We start from the raw sequence: 9,103 nt of genomic DNA, 5'->3' as shown, positions 1-9,103 counted from the left end.
GCAGGCAGCATAGTAACCATTTGTGTGAGTTATTTTATGACAGGAGGTCCTGGTAAGGCACAGGGAACTAACAAGCCACCACCAATTGGAAGAGTTCAGGAAAGGTCGAAAGAAGAAGCCACGTGTCGACCACCTCCCAGAATCCTTCTTGGTGGCATCCATCTTGACTGAGCAATGTGTGCGTCACCAAGAAGGACTCTGACTGAGACTGATTGGCCAAAGACAACCAGGAAACTAATCCCATCACCATAACACCTGAGACTACGACCCACGTGGCAGAGCAGCCATCCTGGGTTTCCTTACCCTGCTGCTCGCTGCCCAGGCATCCCTTCCCTTCTTGCTTTTTCAGCATATGCATCTCCTCAGACAATTCATTCCTGAGTGTTAGACAACAGCCCGCTCTCAGGCCCTGGAAGGGGTCCCCCTTTCTGCAATAGTTGGGTAAAAGAGCTTTCATCCACCTGTGCTTCTCAAAGCAGCTCCTCCCAGGCTGGAGTGGCTGACACAACCACTGTCTCCTCAGAGCTGCCTCCTTGCTAAGGCCATGGGAAAATTTGCCCAGGTGGACATAGCCAGGCAGGAAGGAAATATTTCTTGCACAGTTGTCAGGCTCTAGGGTAGGTGCCTAATTTACATAATTCTATTTAATCTCTACAACCATCTTGAGAGGCAGCTCTTACGAACCTATTATTAACTCTGTTTTAGACAGGAGGAAGTTGAAACTCATGAAAGTAAAGGGATTTGCCCTGGCCCTGGGCAATGTTCTTGCCTGGAGACCATGTGACAGAGAGAACAGGAGTTTCAAAATCACAGAAGCCAGGTTTGAATCCCAGATACCCCACTCACTGGCTTGGTTATTTTGAGACAATTTTTTAACTTTTGGGGGCCCATAGGTGTTTTGGTTTTTTATCTGTCTGTCTACAAGACAATAACACAATCATCATGGGATTCTGAAGCAGGTTAAATTAAATAATACAAAGAAAGTCAGCTGGGCTGGGATTCCAAGCCAGGCGTTTCAGACCCAAAGTTCTTGTAATTAAGCCATAAGGAGTCACAGCCTTGGAGAGACACAGAAGCCAAGGCAGGCTGGCACATCCAGAGCTGCCCAGGAGGCAAGCAGGGCACTGACAGTGGGGCCCACTCGAGGGCTACTAGGATTTCAATCTGTAGAGCAGCAAAGCTAGAGCAGAGTTATCCTTGCTGAGAGTGGTCACAGAGGCTTAGCGTCCAGGCACACGTGAAGATGGACCAATGTCTACCTGCTATATACGTCTTCTGATTCTTTAGCCATCTGATGTGAAGAGCCGACTCATTGGAAAAGACCCTGAGGTTGGGAAAGATTGAGGGCAGGAGGAGAAGGGGATGACAGAGAATGAGATGCTTGGATGGCATCATTGACTTAATGAACATGAGTTTGAGCAAACTCCAGGAGATAACGAAGAAGAAGCCTGGTGTGCTGTGGCCCATGGGGGTCACAAAAAGTCGGACACTGAGCAACTGAACAGCAACAAGGGGAATAACAGAAAACTACTCCCTAAGAAATTGAGAAACCTCATGTTATGGGAGAGGAGGCGCCTCTGGAAGGAAGATGAAGGAATAGTAGAGAGCCAAAGCTATGGCCATGGGACACCCCAAAGAGCGTTTCCTTGGGATGAGCAGAAGGGTGCTATCTGCTACCTAAGGCTCTGCTAAAGATAATCATTGACACAAACCACTCTCATTGGACATTTGCTAAAGTGGAAGTCATCTGGCTGCTGGAAGACTGGTGGGAGACAGTGAAGACTGGTGGGTTCTAGGAAAAGAAGTTCATTTCCAGGCTGCGAGATTAATGGAGGGCGTTTGGCACTAGAGAAGCTCCTGACAATATATTTAGGGACTGGCAGTCCATCTGAAGGCTGAGTATGATCTAGAAAGTGAAAAGTGAAGTAGCTCAGTCGTGTCTGACTCTTTGTGACCCCATGGACCGTAGCCTACCAGGCTCCTCCATCCATGGTATTTTCCAGGCAAGAATACTGGAGTGGGCTGCCGTTTCCTTCTCCAGGAGATGTTCCCAAACCAGGGATTGAACCCAGGTCTCCTGCATTGTAGGCAGACGCTTTACCATCTGAGCCACCAGGGAAATCCTGATCTAGAAGCAGAGAGAATATGGTCCAGCTGAAAATCATGAATGCAGCAACCCCTGGGTGCAAATATTTAGGATTCAGGAAAAGTGATGTGTAATTGGATGCTACAGATGCAGATGTGCCAAAGAAATGATTCTTGCTCTCAGGAAATCCCATGGGGGAAGACAGTGAACAGGCATTTATGACATGTCTTGGTCAGTATTCTTTCCCAGAGCAGTCCTGAGAAGATGCCCCTGGTCATCAACTGGTGTTGGTTCAGAGGAGCTAACACCAGAAATGGGACATAGAGACAACAGCAGCTACTCTGGACAGCAGAGTGGACGTCCCTGCTACTGTCCTGCTTCAAATCTTGTTCTATTCAGTTGTGTGGCTCCGATGAGCCACAGTCATGGAGCTTCCCAGGTGGCCCTGGCAGTAAAGAGTTGCCATTGTAGGGGATGCAAGAGACACGGTTTGATCCCTGGGTTAAGAAGATCCTCTGGAGGGGGAAATGGCAACCCACTCCAATATTCTTGCCCGGAAAACTCCATAGACAGAGACGGGTAGGCTACAGTCCATGGAGACACAGAGTCGAACACGACTGAGCACATAGGCGCACCACATTCATGATTCAGCTCCTATCTCAATCCCCAAGCTCATTTCTCATCACTCCCTGCTTCCCACTTGGGTTACACCCATATCAAATGCTTGTGGTCACCAACACAGCCAGGCTGCTCTTTGCTTTTGATTATATACTTCTGTCCTCCTGAAATACTCCACCACCCCTGAGGGCAGCTAAATTCTATTCATCCTTAAGAGTCTTAGGACAGAGGAGCCCGGCGGGCTGCAGTCCACAGCGCTGCACAGAGTAGGACATGACCGAAGTGACTTAGCACTCATGCGCATGGGAATACTCACCTGTCTGGTATTCAGTGTCTCTCATGGACATCCCTGTCTTCGTCATTGTCCTCTCCACCTTGTGTTAGATTTAACGATGTGTTTCTCCCCTGCTGGACAGTTTACTGGTTGGTGTCAGGAACTATATATTCTTTTTTTGTTATCAAAGTACCCAGCAGTTAGCTATTGCTTCATAAATACATTTTGTAACAAGCACTTACTGAAAGGTAGGCAGACAAATTTAAATGAAGTACTTCTTTTCTCTTTAAGCTTACCAGATAAACGCAGGTCACTCAGCTAAATTGGAATTGAATTCAAATTTGAGTTTCATATAAGCAGTGAATAATTTTTTTAGTGTAAGCAGGTCCTAAATGTTACATGTGATATAACTACGTAGTATGTGTCTCAAATATTTCCTGGAACATACATATACTAAAAACTTGTTATTTATCTGAAATTTAAATTTAACTGGGCTTTCTGTTTTTGTTTGCTCAACTGTGTGGCCCTATTTCTCTCATTAAATTTCTAAAAAGTCAAAGTATGTGAGCAAGGGTATTCTCCTGTGACTGATGGAAAAATGTTAAATCTGGCTAAGACTTTGGCAAAATATTTTCTAATATAATTGCATAATTGTTCAAAAATACTGGGAATTAATTCCAAAATTTTCAATGACCAAAAGTTTGAAGCAATTTAAATGGACCTCAGGGAGAACTTTGGTAAAATAAAATAGAATTTTTTTTGCAGTATAACATCAAGATTAAGAGCACAGGGTCTGAAGTCAAAATGCCTGGGATTCAGGGTATGAGACGCTAAAGAAGGTTACTGAAGTTTTCGGTCTCAATTTCCACATTTGTGAAATAAGAATAATACAAATGTCTGCCTAGGGTTTTGTTGTTCAGTCACTAAGTTGAGTCTGACTCTTTGCGACCTCATGGACTGTAGTATGCCAGACTCCTTTGTCCTCCACTGTCTCCTTGAGTTTGCTTGAATTCATGTCCATTGAGTTCATGATGCCATCCAACTATCTCATCCTCTGTAGCCCTCTTTTCCTCCTGCCCTCAATCTTTCCCAACATCCAGGATTTTTTCCAATGAGTCAGCTCTTTGCATCTGGTGGCCAAAGTATTGGAGCGTCAGCTTTGGCAGTAGTTTTTCCAATGAATATTCAGGGTTGATTACCTTTAGGATCAACTGGTTTGATCTCCTTACTGATCATGGGACCCTCAAGAGTCTTCTCGAGCCCCCACAGTACAAAGGCATCAGTTCTGCAGCTCTCAGCCTTCCTCATGGTGCAGCTCTCACACCTGTCTGTACATGACTACTGGAAAAATTATCATTTTGTTTATATGGACCTTTGTCGGCAAAGTGATATCTCTGCTTTTCAGCCTGTTGTCTAGGTTTGCCATGGCTTTTCTTCCAAGGAGCAAGCATCTTTCTGCCATTAGAGTGGTATCATGTGCATATCTGAGGTTGTTGATATTTTTCCCAGCAATCTTGATTCCAGCTTGTGAGTCTTCTAGCCTGGCATTTTGCATAATGTACTCTGCATAAAAGTTAAATAAGCAGGGTGACCATATATAGCTTTGTCAAACCCCTTTTCTAATTTGGAACCAGTCAGTTTTTCCATGTATGGTTCTAGCTATTGCTTCCTGACCTGCATACAGGTTTCTCAGGAGACAGGTAAGGTGATCTGGTATTCCCATCTCTTTAAGAATTTTCCACAGTTTGGTGTGATCTTTGTGCAGTACTTACTTCAGGGCCTGACAGAGAGTAATTCTCAAATAAAGATCCCTATTATCATCATCACCACTATCCTTATTGTAGAATATTATGGTGTCACTGAAAATGACATTATAGATTGGTGCTTATTGATGTGAAAAGATGTTTCCATTATGCAAGTGTGGAATAATAATCAAACAACATATATACAGCATTCATTTAGCAAATAATTTTTGAACACCATCTCTCCATTAGGCCCACTGTCCAGAAGTCAGCAGCTTCAGGCATAGAAACGAACAAAGCAAAAATGACCTCTCCCTTCATGAAACCTAAAACCTTTCTTGAACAGACAGACATTACTGAAAACATACACAAATTAAAATGTAACTAACATTCTGGTAAGAGCTATAGAGAAAAATAAAGAGAAGAGTATAAAGTAGCTGCTGCTGCTGCTGCTGCTGCTAAGTCGCTTCAGTCGAGTCCGACTCTGTGCAACCCCATAGACAGCAGCCCACCAGGCTCCTCTGTCCCTGGGATTCTCCAGGCAAGAACACTGGAGTGGGCCGCCACTTCCTTCTCCAATGCATGAAAGTGAAAAGTGAAAGTGAAGTCGCTCAGTCGTGCCCGACTCCCAGTGACCCCATGGACTGCAGCCCACCAGGTTCCCCCATCCATGGGATTCTCCAGGCAAGAGTACTGGAATGGGTCACCATTGCCCTCTCTGTATAAAGTAGGGAAGACCTAATAGAAAAAGGTTGCATGCTAAGTCGCTTCAGTCACAACCAACTCTGTGTGACTCCATGGACTGGAGCCCACCAGATTCCTCTGTCCATGGAATTCTCCAGGCAAGAATACTGGAGCAGATTGCCATTTTCTACTCCAAGGGAGCCCAAACCAGGGATCAAACCTGAATCTCTTAAGTCTCCTCCATTCTCAGGTGGGTTCTTTACCACTGGTGCCACCTGAGAAGCCCAAGAATACAGGAGTGGGTTGCCATTTCCTTCTCCAAGGGATCTACCCAGCCCAGGGATCAAACTGGTGTCTCCTGCATTGGCAGGTGGATTCTTTACCACCAAGCAACCGGGGGTTATTGTATCTGAAACCTGAAGGATGAGGGGGTGAGCCAGGCCATAGCTGGAAGACTTCTCTGCTGCTGCTTCTCTAAGCAGGGAAATAGCATGCACGAAAGCTGAGAGGGGAGGGAACTCTGGACAAGGTTAAGGAACTTAAACATGGCCAGTGTGGTTGGAGTCTAGCAGATGGGTGAGACAGCAAAGACAAAATTGGAGAGAAAACTAAGAGTTGATCATCTTCAGCTTTGTAAAATATCAAGTCATGTTAAGTAGGGTTGAGTAGTTGGATGTTTATGCTAAGGTTCTCAAATACAGTCTCACCATCCATCATTTTTGTTTTACTTGCTTGAGATTTGAGGCTCTGCATACAGAAAGAGAAGAACAAAGTTGAAGGATTGACAGTACCGGACTTCAAGGCTTTCACTAAATCTACAGTAATCAAGACAGTGTGGTACTGGTGAAAAAACAGATAAATATATCAACAGGACAGAATAGAGAGCCCAGAAATAGATCCACATAAATACAGTCAACTGACCTTTGCAAAGGAGCAAAGGCAATACAATGGAGCAAAGAGAGTTGTTTTAAACAAATGGTGTTGGAACAGCTTTACATCCACATGAAAAAAAGCGAATCTCTACATGGACCTTTTGCCCTTCACAAAAATTAACACAAAGTGAATCATAAACCTAAATGCAAAGTGCAAAACTTCTAGAAGATAACACAGGAGAAAACCTAGATGACCTTGGCATTGGTGATGACTTTTTAGATACGACAGCAAAAGCATGATCCATGAAAGAAATAATTGATAAACTGGACTTCATTAAAATTAAAAACTTCTGCTCTGCAAAAGACAATGTCGAAAGAATGAGAAAGCAAGGCACAGACTGGGAGAAAATATTTGCAAAAGAAACATCTGATAAAAGATTCAGAGCTCTGGGTAGGAAAAATCTCATTGGCTTAATTAAAGCTACATATCCTCAGGGAGGGGACAAGAGGAATCTCCCTTTGGCTTCTACTTCTGCTATTGACAAGCTACTGCATGGCCTCTGCTGCCCTGGCTTCCTTCCACCCTTGCAGAATCCAGGGACCCCATGTAAATCGAGGCTCCCATCAGTAGCCCCAGGCTTAAAGATAGCAGTGGCTACAGCAAAGATGCTGGTGTGCCCCTCACCGAGGTATTTCTCAAGACTTTGGCAAAGAGAATGTCCTTTGCACTCTCCTGGGAGGCATAGTTAGGGAGTGAGAGGGTAAGTCATTCCTGATAAATTCCCTCCAGCCTTTCTATCTCTCAAAGTCTTTGAATTCTTTCCTTTGCTTGATATCAAGGAATTTATGACATCTCAACTCTGTTTAGTGTTGGCCACCACTGAGTCCAGATTTCTGTCAACCAACTGAACAAACAACGGTATCTACTCCCAGCTGTTCAAACTTGCAGCAGAATCTGGAGTCTCTGCTGAGTGTATCCACATCAGTGACTTCAACTTGGTCTGAAATTATGTTCTTCTGTCCTTAGTCAAGAGTCTACAGAATTCATTCCCACACATATTCCCCAGATCCTTGAAGGTGTAAATTAGCAAAGTTTTGCAAGTTACTTGTTATATGCCTTTGACTTTTTACCACTCACCTCCACAGTGGGTATTCTAACTCTGATCCTGAAAACAAGGGAGGGTTCCTGTAAGGCAGATCATAAACATAGAGTCCTTCAATCAGGGTAACTCTTATGAGTAAGGGAGTTCTAGTGTCTTTGAGCAAAAAGAGTCAAAAAAAGAGAAGAGCTGCTATTCTCTGAGCTGAGTTCTCCGAGTCTTTCCTACATCCTCATCCCACCCATGCCTTAACTTTCTTCTGAGAGGCATGACAAGGCTAAGAACTCAGTTGATATAATTCTACAAACCTCAGATTCCACTTTAAATTTGTTTTCCAATCTCTCATATATGTGGCTTTTAGCATCTGGACATTCATTTAGCACTGCCATAAGAAGCTGCTGGTTTAATATATATTTAAATGAGAATTTGTGGGGGGGGTGGGGGGTGGGGTACTTAAACTTGTTCTCTTTTAATAAACTAACCCCAGCCAGTAGAAGCAGCCACTCCATCCTAGGTTCTCGAACTCTTCCTGTCTTGTACACTGTCTCAAGATCATGGTCTTAAAACCTTGCTTTTTTTTTTTTGAGCCCTTCATACAAATGACCACTGGTAATAATTAAGATCTGCTGCCATGAACCATGGGCTTAGTTTCCTATTCTCTGAATCCTAGAAAGATGATCATTGTCATCAACTCAGCACTGAGGCAATGTAATCAATCCCAGATATTTTTCTTCTTTTTTTTTTTTGGCCGTGCTGGATCTTTGTTGCTGTGCAGACTTTTCTCTACTTGCAGCAAGCAGGGGCTTACTCTCTAGCTTTGGTGTGTGAACTTCTCACTTTGGTGGCTACTCTTGTTGCAGAGCACGGGTTCTAGGGCAAGCAGGCTTCAGTAATTGTGGTACATGAGCTCATTAACTGTGGCTTCCAGGCTCTGTGGAAAATTCTGAAAGAGATGGGCATACCAGACCACTTGACCTGCCTCTTAAGAAACCTATAGGCAGGTCAGGAAGCAACAGTTAGAACTGGACATGGAACAACAGACTGGTTACAAATAGGAAAAGGAGTATGTCAAGGCTGTATATTGTCACCCTGCTTATTTAACTTCTATGCAGAGTACATCATGAGAAATGCTGAGCTGGAGGAAGCACAAGCTGGAATCCAGATTGCTGGGAGAAATATCAATAACCTCAGATATGCAGATGATACCACCCTTATGGCAGAAAGTGAAGAAGAATTAAAGAGCCTCTTGATGAAAGTGAAAGAGGAGAGTGAAAAAGTTGGCTTAAAGCTCAACATTCAGAAAACGAAGATCATGGCATCTGGTCCCATCACTTCATGGGAAATAGATGGGGAAACAGTGGAAACAGTGGCTGACTTTATTTTTCTGGGCTCCAAAATCACTGCAGATGGTGACTGCAGCCATGAAATTCAAAGATGCTTACTCCTTGGAAAGAAAACTATCACCAACCTAGATGGCATATTGAAAAGCAGAGACATTACTTTGCCAACAAAGGTCTGTCTAGTCAAGGCTATGGTTTTTCCAGTGGTCGTGTATGGATGTGAGAGTTGAACCATAAAGAAAGCTGAGCGCCAAAGAATTGATGCTTTTGAACTGTGGTGTTAGAGAAGACTCTTGAGAGTCCCTTGGACTGCAAGAAGATCCAACCATTCCATCCTAAAGGAGATCAGTCCTGGGTGTCCATTGGAAGGACTGATTTTGAAGCTGA

General features: G+C 43.9%; 1 non-coding gene across 1 annotated transcript; it reads right to left on the bottom strand.

Annotated features, from left to right (window-relative positions):
* Positions 1–2,047: 2,047 nt before the first annotated feature.
* TRNAC-ACA (transfer RNA cysteine (anticodon ACA)) lies at positions 2,048–2,119 on the bottom strand. Its single transcript has one exon. It is a non-coding gene; the product is annotated as a tRNA-Cys (tRNA).
* Between the last annotated feature and the right edge of the window lie 6,984 nt (positions 2,120–9,103).

Source organism: Budorcas taxicolor, chromosome 3 (assembly GCF_023091745.1).
Source record: "Budorcas taxicolor isolate Tak-1 chromosome 3, Takin1.1, whole genome shotgun sequence".
NCBI lineage: Eukaryota > Metazoa > Chordata > Mammalia > Artiodactyla > Bovidae > Budorcas > Budorcas taxicolor.
The sequence above is the reverse complement of the archived record's forward strand: the minus strand, read 5'-3'. Positions and strand labels throughout refer to the sequence as shown.